This window comes from Furipterus horrens, unplaced genomic scaffold, assembly GCF_987537825.1.
Source record: "Furipterus horrens unplaced genomic scaffold, mFurHor1.1.pri manual_scaffold_8, whole genome shotgun sequence".
In the NCBI taxonomy this organism is placed as follows: domain Eukaryota; kingdom Metazoa; phylum Chordata; class Mammalia; order Chiroptera; family Furipteridae; genus Furipterus; species Furipterus horrens.
Window position 1 is genome coordinate 85377223 of NW_028327178.1, and position 7686 is coordinate 85384908.

Consider the following 7686-nt stretch of genomic DNA (forward strand, 5'->3'; position numbering starts at 1 on the left):
TTCCAAGTGAGGACAGAAAAGACAGTCATCTATGAACCAGGAAGAGGGCCCTCACCAGACATTGAATCTGCTGGCACCTTGATCTTAGATTTCGCAGCCTCCAGAACTATGATAAGTAAATGCTGTTTGTAAGCCAATCAGTCTGCGATATTTTATTATAGCAGCCCCAAAGTACTAAGACTGTAGCCCTAGGAAACTAATGCAGTGATTGACTGCACACAGATCCAGCAGGAAGGGAGGACCAAGCTCCAGGCAGGACAAGGATATGTCAGCATGAGGACACTGAACAACTGGGGATGAAAAGGGAACAAATGCTGAGCCACTAAGGACTGGAAGCTGAGGCAAATGCTCACCCACATACCTTCCTCGCTGGGCTGTGTCCTAAGGCTGGTTGTCTCTGTGAAAAGCGTGACATTTTCTACATAGGCAAAGGTAATGAAAAGAAATGTCATATCTCAATTTCTCCTTTAGATGACTATAGATCTTCTCTTAGGTGGTTTTGACTGCTGTGACAATAAATGGCAGCAGCTATTCCTGTAAGGAATGATATCATACCTTACTTATAATTTCTATCCACTGAGTCCATTATTAACAACCAGTTGATTTGTTGATTAATCAATATGAGCTAAGGCATGGCAGGGGACACAGAAGACATGTAGAACATAGCCCTGTGCACAAATAACAGTCTAAGAGATCAAAGTACAGTGGGTGAAATAATAGTGAACCATGCATGATGGTAAAACAAAAAGTAGATGCTCATCTCATTCCTTGGTGTCTCTTGCTTGAATCACAGCCAATTATTTCTTACTCTGTATCTGTCTCCAGTAGATTATATTATTGGCCCAAATATTTTATGCCTCCCTTATTCATGCTCTTTTTTGAGTAAATTTGCAATTCTTTCCTACAAACAAATGGAGTCTAAATCCCAACTCTTTAGGTTTGGGTTCAGCCACATGACTTACTTTGGCCAATAGAATATAGGAAGAAGTGACAGTGGGCTGGCTTGTATCCAGGCCTTAAGCCACGTGTATTTTCACTTGTTCCTCTGCCATCAGAATAAAAATATATATACACATAGAGGCTATTCATTCCAGAGGAGGATGAGAGATATACGGAGATGAGTCGAGTCACTCCAGCTGAGCCAGCCTAGATCAGCTGACAATGAGACAACTCTCAGACTCATGGGCAAAATAAATAATTAGTGCTGTATGCTACAGCAAGTTCGGAGCTGTTTGTTACACCGTAATAACTAACTGACACTCCGCTGGGTACAGCTGACTCTCACAGCTCCTATAGTGCTTATCTATATGCCACATCTCTTCTATTGTACTGTGAAATTCCACTGGGAAGGTAGTGGGTTTTTGTTTTTTCTTTTTCTATTCTCAATACCTAACCTGTGCCTAACACACAGGGTACACTCAATACATATGGTTGAGTAAATGATGAGATTAAAGAATGAGCAAATGAATAGCATTTTCTGCATGGGTTTTGCTTTGAAAATTATTCTTGAAGTTCTGAAAGGTCTTGTTATGCAATCTCTAAAACTGTTTTCAAATTTTAAACACTGTATAAAACATTACATATTTATGTCTGTAAGTATATTGAAGTAATATATAAAATAATCATTATAATTAGCCTATCTATTTAGTTTTAAACCTTGAACGACACCTCCAAAATAAAACTAACAGGCTAACACACAACTTACCCCCCCCAAAACCAAACAACTTCTTCAGGCATTGATTAATCAAAAACTCTTTTTAAAATAGTACATAGGAATTCTTCATTTGAGCTCATAAGGAAAAAGATTTGATCTGGTTAGTTGCTTTGCTCCAAGGAAAATGTCACTTATTCAGAGAGCATATGTCCTTTTTCCAGACACCAGGGCTGCACCAGAGCAGAGCAGTAGCAGCACCACAAAGGGGTCATGCTGAGGCAGCAGGAGAGAATAAAGTAGTCAGGAGTGAAAAGGCCTGGGATGACAAAACAATCTGCTGCCTACCTAGGTAAACAGGTCAGATATATGGAAGGACTGTACGATGAGTTTTTTCTTAAATAAAAAATAGATTTCAACATAATACAGACACACTGTTACCTGTTTTATAAATGGAAAAGTAAATTGCACAACAAGTTTCCTGAAATGAAAACAGGAGACTGGCCTAAAAATTTTAAAGCAGATTTGCAACACTTTGACAGCTGTTTGCCCTTCTTTTCCAGGCTGTTAAACTGGCCTCCATCCATTACTAACTTTTAAACTGAAAAAATAATGTGGAATGTTTGTAGTAAAAGGAAATCTCTGATGATGAAGAAGAAATATGTCAAAGTGTTGACATTTCTGTTTCACAATTTCAGAGAGTTAATTTCCCTTTCATAGAGCTCTGCATCTAATAATTCACTTAATGGCAAGTGAAAACAAGGTTATTTGTGATGAAAAAAAGTCATAACTTTGTATTTCAATCAGATCAGAATCTCTGGTTGCATTGTTTGGAGGTGCTAAAACAAAGAAAAGCGAAGAATATTAAGAATGCTATAATGGAAAGTGGATCTACTTCTCTCCCCAAGCCTGAAATTCTCACTCTCCTTCCCAGAGGCAACCATTTACTGTTTCTATAATATTATCCCTAAAATATTCCATGCATATATAAGCACTTCATATCTTTGAAATTTTGAAACAAATGCCAAATTTCTAACACCTGTTGTTTTACATCTTGTCTTTTTCATATGGAGAGAATCTTGGAGCTCATTTTATAAGTGACTTGCATTTCAACAGAATCCCTCAAAAGTGACTAGAAAACATGGGAAACCAAGACTGTTTTGAGTTGTTTACTAGCAAAATCAGTGAGCAAGCAGCCTTTTGTGAAAGCACTCAGCGTGTTCTCTGGCGTTTGTGAGCTATGTGTATGTGGGAAACCAACTGAAGATCTATGTTGCAATGGCCATTGACTAGCACATTGGCAGCATTAACATGTGTCTCATGATAATAATCAGTTTCACAACTTTAATGTCACTGTTGGGAATTATGAGGCATAGGAAAGAGCACTCATTAGCAGGGAAATGCAAATTCAGATAACAATGAGCTATGATTTCAGAGCCATTGGATTAGCAAAGTTTTCAAGTCTGATACCATCACCTGTGATGAGAATGGAGAATCAGAAACTGGCATCTGAAGGAGTAAAAGTTGGAATAATTATAACAGGGAGCAATTTTATAATACTTAGTAAAGTTAATATGTACATAATCTCAGCTCAGCAAACAAACTGTCATATATATACCGAAGCAAGGTTCTTGCACAAATGGGTCGGCCGTGTGTACATAGTAAGCCTGTTCAATGCAGCATTGCTTGTGATAGTAAAATGATGGCATACCATAGGGCAGTTGAAATAAATGTATGAATTAGAGTTACATTTTTCTTCAGCATGAATAAATATAAAAAAACAGTAATGGTAAACAAACAAAAGCAGGCTGCAAAGACACATGTAAAAGTACATCATTTAAGTAAATTTGTAAAAAATACAAACAATGCTTTGTTTTGTTGTGGACACAGAGTCCCCAGTTGTCAGATCCACCAGCCAGCCTTCTCCATTATGCTCTGGCCCTGAGAGCTTTATGGACTTCGTCTTTCAGCTCTCTTCCGTTGGATTCAGTTGGGTTCACCTTATAGGAGGCACTAGTCGGAGTCTGAGGGGAGAAGAGAGGGAGGCTGGGCATCACACCCCTTACCGCTTGCAGAGGCTGCATTTTTTTCACTAAAGGTGAAAGCTGCTGTCAGGTAGCCTGCACTACGGTGGCAGGTCTTTCTGGATCTGGTTGGCAGGTCTTTCTGGATCTGGTCTCAGGTCTTTGTCGGTCTATAGTGGGTGTTTCCCTGTGTCCCTCCCAGCTTAGGCAAAATAAGGACTGGATTTAGTTGCTCCCTCCCAGGTGCTTCACCATCCTTTGTGGAGCTCCATTATCACAGCCTACACATTTGCAAGTAGAACCTTTAATAGATGTTCTTGATTACCTGCCAAGGTCCTGAATGACGCACATAATTACGTGGGGAGATTTAAAACTATGTCTGCTAATGTTATACATAGTTCAGGAGACTGTTTACCTCTGTGAAAGGAAGCAGAATTGAGGATGAAAGGAAGGAGGAGAAGAAGGTTATAGCTATATTTGCAATGTTTTTTTTTAAGATTTTATTTATTTATTTTTAGAGAGGGGAAGGGAAGGAAAAAGAGAGAGAGAGAGAACATCAATGTGTGGTTGCCTCTTATACACCCCCAAATGGGGGCCAGGTCCTCAACCCAGGCATGTGCCCTGACTGGGAATAGAACTGACAACCCTTTGGTTTGCAGGCCATCACTCAATCCACTGAGCCACCCCAGCCAGGGCTGCAAAGGTTTTTTTTTTAAATAAATTTTAAAATCACAGAAGTTAATATGTAAAAATGTTTAAATCAGTTAAATTTGGTGGTTAATATACAGGTGTTGCACAATGTTTTGATTAAAATATTTCCAGGAATATTTTCTTATAACAAGCTTGAGAAAGTGAAATTCTTCCTCTTTCAGGATGGCACAAGAGTCTCACATGAGGCCCTAGACACATTGTATCTTATGGAAAGTGCTTCTCCTTTGCCCTGATTGTTTCTTCACCGGCACTTCCTCCAATGACCCAAGATAATTCTGCACAATTGGGTGAGGTGTTCCACTCTCTTTGCTTGAAAGTTGCAGGGAAGTGCAAGTAGAACTATGACACCTGAGGAAAGCAAGGTAAAATTGGCCCCCAGTCAACTCTGGAAGGCATTGTAGTCGGTGACAGGCAGTGTATTAACAGAATAGATCGTTTGCATCTTTTTTTCCTGTAAATTATTGTTACCAAGGCTTCAACTCATTTGTTTCCGTGTTGCTGAGGAAGTTGCTTGCATCTCCAGACTAGACACAAAACAGGATTGAAAATTGCACAATCATTCAACTTCCTTGAGAAAAACATTTGTTACTCTAAATCTTGGAGCTTAGAGTCAAAGCCTGCACTGCCTTCCCTGTATGTGTGTGCGTGCCTGTGCACACAAGTTTGTGATTTTAAGATTCTTAAATATTTTATTGCTTTCTGTGGCAGTTACACTAGTTACATTTATTTCAGCAGCAAAGTAATCAAAACCAAGTGTAGAGTTGACAGAACAAGTCCCTTTGGCTCTTCCAGCCCCAGCTAACACCCTCCCTTCCTCAGAAATAAATGCTTTATTAATGAGGGGTGTTCTCCTGGACCATTTTCTATGCATGTGTGGGCATGTGTGTATAGAAATATTATCTTTACTATTAAAGCTTTGATACTCTTCTACAACTTGCTGTCCTTACCTAATAACATGTGCTCTAATAATGTTTGATACATTTCTATGAGACAAATATAGTTAATGCTCATTTTAAAAAACTTATTATTTTCCCCAATTTTACAACTGGGAAAGCAGAAGCATAAAAAGCTTATCTGAGCATAGACAGCCAGGAAGTGCCAGCACCAGAATTGGACTCTAGACAAGCTGGTGTTAAAGTCCTTGTTGGTTACCCTTGTGCCGTATTACCCTCGTCTTTAAGACCTTGTCATGTCACTCCATGTAGGGTGTCAACAGAATGGATGGTGTCTGGACTATCTGGTTCTCACCACTCACACCAAGTACTTCTCAATGCAAACGTTTAGAATTTCACCGGAGCTAATTCTAGGGCAGCTGGGGAAATAACAGCTCTGGGAGCAGCCCTCAATCAGTCACTGATGGGAATTGGTGATAAATACCTGAGCCACCTGAATCCTCAGGTAGGACTAATCTGTGGTATGCCCTTCATATTCTCCCAGAGTTCTCAGTGATTGAGGCCCAATTGCCCATTCTTTACTAACACATCCATGGCTTCCTTCCTTTTGCTATGTTGCTTCTCTGCTACCCTGGAAGTGCTTCCTTGATCACCTCCCAAATAAACCATGTACATGCACATCCTTGTCTTCGGATCCTTTCCTTGGGAAGCCTGCAGCAATGTTCATACAATGCAGTCTCAGCATCCCAGCATTACACAAGCTGGGTGGGCACCTGGCTGTGCCAACTGGATTCTCTCTCCAGGATTCTCCTATTGGAACAGACATGATGTTGGTCAGTTTCTGCCGGAGACTAGGGCTCTGACATGTGACCTTGGGAGTTTTGCAAGGTCATAATGTATCATGTGTGTAGGAGAAGAAAAGAGAGCCATTCTGAGGGGTGGGAGGAGAATGGGCAAGAGAATCAGAGATGAGAGATGGCTTCCTGCTGTAGGTTCCCTCCCTTCCCGAAGTCCTCCAACATCTGCTTCCTGGTCTGTGAATTATGCCAATATGGGTATAATAAATTTTACCTTTTCTCTAAAAGCAACTTAAATAACTTGTTACATACTACCAAACAAAGGGTTAACCCAGAATATCATCCCAATGTTAAACTCATCCTGGAAATCTGTGTTCCAGGACTCTCCCCCTCCCTACCTGCATTCTCTTCCCAGCCTAGTTCTCTGCTAAGACTCAGGAGGAGAGGAAGCTCTGCAGTCTGACCTCCTCCTGTGGCTGGTCTCATGGGAGGGCTCCCTCAGGCTGGCCCTGCCGATGGTGGCCCCCAGGGCGTTGGTGGGTTCTGCTGAAATAGTACATTGGTGAAGACCCCCGTCAGGCAGGGGCAGTGATATCTGTGCTCACTCAGCCCGTGCCAGCCTCCAAGCCTAGGGCTCTCTCTGGATGAGGTATCTCCTTGCTGGACAATAACTTGTGCAGCCCCTTGCTGTCCGCCCCTTGCTCTGTGCCCCTTCGTAAGGAGCCTGGGGAAATCTTCTGAGGTTCTCTGCGTGCCCTCGGCCTAAGGGAGACTGGGTGAGGAAAAAGCTCTCCCCACTCTGTCCTTTTGGGGCTGCAGTGTGGTCACTGCTTCACTGGGCCCCCATTTCAGACTTCTTTATTTTAAAAACACTGCTAATCTCTAAGTTCAGGAGCACCCCCAAATTCCAGGGGACACATGTCAATTCACCCAAGAATCACAAATACCCCAAACTGATCCTCTGATATCCTCCCCAAACCTGTTCTTCTAGGGCAGGGGTCCCCAACCCTGGGGCTACGGACCGGTACCAGTCCCAGGCCTGTTAGGCACCAGGCCGCACAGCATTACCACCTGAGCTCTGCCTCCTTTCTCCTCTCCCCCTCCCCGCATCGGTGGAAAAATTGTCTTCCACGAAACTGGTCCTTGGTGCCAAAAAGGTTGGGGACTGCTGTTCTATGGGCTCTTCCCATCTTAGCTAATGGTAGGCAATTCTATCCTTCCAGCTGCTTGGGCCAAAACCCTTCTTCGCTCCTCTCTTTTTCCCTACTTTATATCCAATCTGAGAGCAAACCCATTTCTACCTTCAAGATGAATCCAGAATCCCACCACTTCTCACCACCTTCCCTGATCTCCTCATGTCTTGCCTGAATTACTGTAATATCCTCTTACCGCATCTCCCTCCTTCCAGCTTGCCCCTGATGTCAGTTGTCCATCATTATGAGAATGCCTAAGAAACAACCACAAAACCTCGGTGGCATTCATCAATGATGCATCTGGGGTTAACTGGGGATCAGCTAAGTGGCTCCTATCCATGCCTGGGGGCCAGCTGGTTAGTTGACAGTGGCGGGTCAGCTGTGCTCCATGTGTTTCTCAGCCGCCAGTGAGATCAC